This window comes from Nyctereutes procyonoides, unplaced genomic scaffold (assembly GCF_905146905.1).
Source record: "Nyctereutes procyonoides isolate TBG_1078 unplaced genomic scaffold, NYPRO_anot_genome, whole genome shotgun sequence".
NCBI classification, from domain to species: domain Eukaryota; kingdom Metazoa; phylum Chordata; class Mammalia; order Carnivora; family Canidae; genus Nyctereutes; species Nyctereutes procyonoides.
This window is the reverse complement of record NW_026575052.1, coordinates 32843388-32848851: the sequence shown is the minus strand read 5'-3', so window position 1 is coordinate 32848851 and position 5464 is coordinate 32843388.

The window sequence follows — 5464 nt, the reverse complement described above, 5'->3', positions numbered from 1 at the left end:
GTACGCTTGGTTGATACTCCTTTTGGTGCTGGCTAATTCTCTTCTAGTACTTCTGGGGAAAACATACGCTGCATGTTCATTAAAAAAAAAAAAAGGCTCACATAACCTCTTCATAATAGGGTATGACCTGTAATTTTGTGTCCACTACTTTACAGGTAGTATTCCAAATAGAGTGAGTCCTAATCTTAAGAAGGGATGCTCATGATTGGGAAGGGTGCTATAAACAGGGATTGTTGGCCTTCTTGACAACACAGCTACCCTTCCTAAGATTTGGGAAACTTGACACTATGGGATTAAAACCCAAAAATATAAACAAAAGAGGGAACAAAACGAACTGGCTTTGCAATTGTAAAATCTGAAGGAAGGTGTAAAAAAAAGAAAATCAGTGATGGTGTTTTGGTAGTCAAGGTCAAAGAATTAATATCCTTTTTTAGAATGAACCGCTTTTATTGTATCAGACTTTATAGCCTTATATAATTTATGTACTCCCCTGATGTTGGTGGCTCATGGAAACTTAGTAAAATTGCTCTAGGAAACCATAATCATCGATTTATATGAATTTTGGATCCCCCTCTGGGGATTAAGTTTAATGCACCTTTTTATAGTTCCAGGATGCTATATGACATCTGAGCCATGAGTATTTTCCCCTAATGTGGCATTAAGATTAAAGATCTTAATTGTGTTAATTTGCAGCAAAATGAAGTTTGTTGTTGACTATTTGACTGTCCTTGTCTTTGACTCTGTATTGCAATTTAGGGTAAGGAAAAATTTGCTGAAGGGTCTTGTCTATTCCTTGTGAATTTCCGAAATCAAACTGCAACAGAGATCTATCTCAGATGTCAGTGCTTCCTATTGTATACTTACCTGAAAGTCTGATTTAACCTAATACTGAGGCACTCAATTTCTTAGTTTCTCAGGTGCAACATAGGTAAACGTGCTAGCTAGTTGATGAGTGAAAGTCATTTGGAATGGATGAAGAACAAACAGATCTTGAGTACCTATTATGTGCTAGGAATTATACTAGTGTTTCTATATGTTTTCTTATTAAATTCTCAAATTCTGTGATGCAACTACTAATCACTCCATTTTATGACTGAAGAAGGCAATAGACTTTGAGTGTTTTTCCCAGGAACTCAAATAAGGACTAGGACTGAGATGGAGACACAGGTCTGCCTTGTTATAAAATACATGTTGCTTCCACCAAGCAATACTTACCATGACCCAGAAAAATGTAAGTTTGTTCATTCATTCATTTCACAGAATTTTTTTGAGCATCTGCCATGTACAGGGACTTACCCAGTCCCCGGAAATTCAGTGGTGGTAAGCACAGAAATTATGACTATTTTGAGACTTTGCCTTCAAGAAGGAGATAGAGGAGGTAGGCTGAGAGGAGATGATACACAGTACACAAATTCAAATTTCATGATCAGTTTTTTTATAAAAATAAAGTAGGAAGCACTGTTGGTGGGAATGTGAACTGGTGCAGCCACTCTGGAAAACTGTGTGGAGGTTCCTCAAAGAGTTAAAAATAGATCTACCCTACGACCCAGCAGGGTCATTTACCCCCAATAAATGCTGGGGATTTACCCCAAAGATTCAGATGCAATGAAACGCCAGGACACCTGCACCCCGATATTTCTAGCAGCCATGTCCACAATAGCCAAACTGTGGAAGGAGCCTCGGTGTCCATTGAAAGATGAATGGATAAAGAAGATGTGGTCTATGTATACAATGGAGTATTACTCAGCCATTAGAAACGACAAATACCCGCCATTTGCTTCGACGTGGATGGAACTGGATGGTGTTATGCTGAGTGAAATAAGTCAATTGGAAAAGGACAAACATTATATGGTCCTATTCATTTGGGGAATATAAAAAATAGTGACAGGGAATAAAGGGGAAAGGAGAAAAAATGAGTGGGAAATATCAGAAAGGGAGACAGAACATGAGAGACTCCTAACTCTGGGAATCGAACTAGGGGTGGTGGTGACTGGGTGATGGGCACTGAGGGGGGCACTTGATGGGGATGAGCACTGGGTGTTATTCTATATGTTGGTAAATTGAACACCAATAAAAAATAAATTTACAAAAAAAATAAAGTAGTCATGGGGTCTACTTTAAACTGGATGATCAGGGAAGATCTTACTGAGCAGGTGACACTTCAGGCAAGCTTTGAATGGTCAGAAGGAGCAGCCATCTGGAAGAAGAGCTCTGAGGCAGAGGGATGGTGAGGGGAGCTGAATGAAGGCAAGAGAGGTAGAGCACATTGAGAAGGGAGAGCAGTTAGGAGGTATGGTTGGAAAAGCACATGAGCCCAAGATCATGTAGAGCCTTGTTGGCCAGAGGAAGACTCTTGGATTTAAGACTCCCCTGGAGGGACACGTGGGTGGCTCAGCAGTTGAGTGACTGCCTTTGGTTCAGGGCGTGATCCCGGATTCCCGGGATCAAATCCCACATCAGGCTCCTTGCATGGAGCCTGCTCTCCTCCCTCTGCCTGTGTCTCTACCTCTCTCTCCCCATCTGTGTCTCTCATGAATAAATAAATAAAATCTTAAAAAAAAAAAAGACTCCCCTGGAAAGTATTAAACAGGAGTGGTATGGTTTGTTTCATTTTTGAAATTCAAAGAATAAAGGGAGAGAGTGAAATCAGAATTGTCACTTAGGAAGTTAAACAAATAATGGCCTAGGCAATGTTGCTGGTGCCATGAGCAGGGTGGTGGGGGCAGAGATGCAGACTCGTGGACACGTCTTTAGGGATGTGTCCTGGAGACAGAGTCATCAGAACTAGCTGCTACCTCTGATACATCATGTTGTGTTGCAAATGAAGTGGGTGACTTTGCATATCAGCTTTACCCTCATCAAAATGAGGACTACCTGGATTCCAGTTGTTTAAGTTTCATTGTAGTTGTAAAATATAACAGGGAGGAGATAATTTTATCTTTGGCACACATTATAATGTATATAAAGAAAGTGAATACATTATTGAGAAAAATAAAACTTGAATATACGGACATGCCTTGCTTGTTCCTAGAAGGAGCAAGTTACTCAAATTGTAAGGCTATCAATTCTTTCCAAATTGTTCTACTGATTTAACATAGTTCCAGTAGTAATGTCCTTTTTGTTTGAGGGGGAACTGACAATAATTATTAAATGCGTTTGAAAGAATAAACAGTAGGTAATAACAATGAGAAAACTGCCCCGGAGACATTAATATGGCTTATAAAACTATAATACTGATATAGATAATAGTGTAAGAATCAGAGGGAAAGTCCATGGAATAGAGCAATAATGCTACAAGTGAACATAAGTATATATGAAGTCTTTGTATAAAACCATTAAGTAATTACAAATGAGTTATGAATTCATAGATTATTCTGTAAATCATGTTTGGCCACTGATTTAATAAATTATAAGAAATAAAACATATCTTACACCAAGAAATGCTAGATAAATATTGAAATGTTAAATACTTTGAGGTATAAGAAGAAAACTTAGATATTTTTATAATCTTAAAATAGAGATTCTTTTTATGGATGATGATGATGATAGAAGCCCAAGAGGAAAAGGAAAATTTTAAGTTCTCTGCAATTAAAAAAAACATTAAAAATGAAAAAATTGGTAAAGATATAGAAAAAAATTGGGAAAAATATATTTAATACATTATTTTGGCAAATGATTACTATATAATGAGCCCTGAAAGAAAATCACCAGTGGACAAGAGTAGAGATTTCACAAAAGTACTAATGATGAATACCAAAAACATGACAAATGCCCTGCCCTAGTGCTAATTAAGGAAGAGCAATTAAAAGATCAATGAGATCTTATTATTTCCCCTTTAAAATTGGCAGTGGTTGAGTGTCTGCCTTCAGCTCAGAGCGTGATCCTGGGGCCCTGGGATCAAGTCCCACATTGGGCTGCCCGCAGGGAGCCTGCTTCTCCCTCTGCCTGTGTCTCTGCCTTTCTCTCTCTGTGTCTCTCATGAATAAATAAATAAAATCTTAAAAAAATCAGCAGAGATGATAAAATGCTAAAATATGTGATGAGTCTATGCCTTGTTTCTAGAAATTTATCTTAAGGATGTAAAAATGTGTATAAGAAGTTAACTATTGGGATATTTATATTATTACTCTGTGTGAGAACCAAAATGTCCCAAAGGAGAATTGATTATATACATTGTGGTGTAGGGATAACAATGGAAAACAGTCATTATATACAATGTGGTAGAAGCATATTGACATGAAAGACCTCCACAAAGTATTTCAAATGAAAATACAAAGCTCATGCAACAGTATATTAAGAAAGATTTCTGCCCCCTTTTTGGTTAAGTTGTGGGGATATGTATGATTATATATTGAAGAGATTTTGTCAAGTTGTCTCTGAGTGAATGTGATTGTAATTGGTTTTGCTATTTTTTTTTACATATCTTATTAAAAAAAATTTGTACTGTAAACCTATTTTAAAGCATCGTACCTAACAGCATGGGTTCTGGGTTCAGGTGGACCTGTGCACACCTACCTAGTGTCCTTTAACACTGGTTAGCTAACTAAACCTCAGGTTTCCATCTATAAAATGTACATCATAATAATACCTACCTGGTAGATGGTTATGTTAAAATAATGCATAAAAAGTGCATAGCATGTTTTTGTCACCATTATTCCTGTTATATATTTATTTTAATTTATTTTTTACTATTGATACTTTAACAATAATTTAAAAATACTCTTTTAGGGGCACCTGGGTGGCTCAGTTCTGTCCAATTCTTGATTCCAACTCAGTATGGCAAAATCAAGCCCCACATCAGGTTCCGCTCTCAGATGGGAGTTTCAGATTGTCTCTCTCTCTCTCTCCCCCTGCTCCCCACCCTCTCTTTCTCTCCCTAAAAAAAAGAAAAATCATTAAAAGAATATTATACTAAAAATTAATATATTATTTTAAAATAGAATGGATTGACTCTATAATTCAATGAGGATTGGATAAGTGTCAGCTCATCATCTTGGGAAGTCAAAACCAATCAATTTGCTTATTTCTCATTTGTCCCCAAATGTTTTCTCTGGATTGCACAATGCAAGTTCCATCAGTCAGGACAAGGCAGTTATCACTCCTTACCAGGTTTATAAAACCTGGACATGAATCTTTTTGGGTGCAATCCCTGAAAATCCCACTGCTTTACAGTTTCAGTTTATCAGCTGTGAGATGACTTGCTTTTGGAGGAAAAAAATAGAATAGTACCTGAAAATACCCCTAAGTAGTCCTAATGTCTCCCTAAATGATGGATAAGCAAGACAGAGCATATTAAAGTACAGTGAGAGCCTTTAAAAGTTTGGTTTGGTGCAAAGGTTTTGTGGTACAGACACAGTACATGTGATTTCCTTGTGAAATATGCTCAGAAAGGGCTGGTGGACCTTAACTCTAAGCCCATGGGTTATTTATCACTAAATGGGTCTTTGTTTACTTACACCTATGG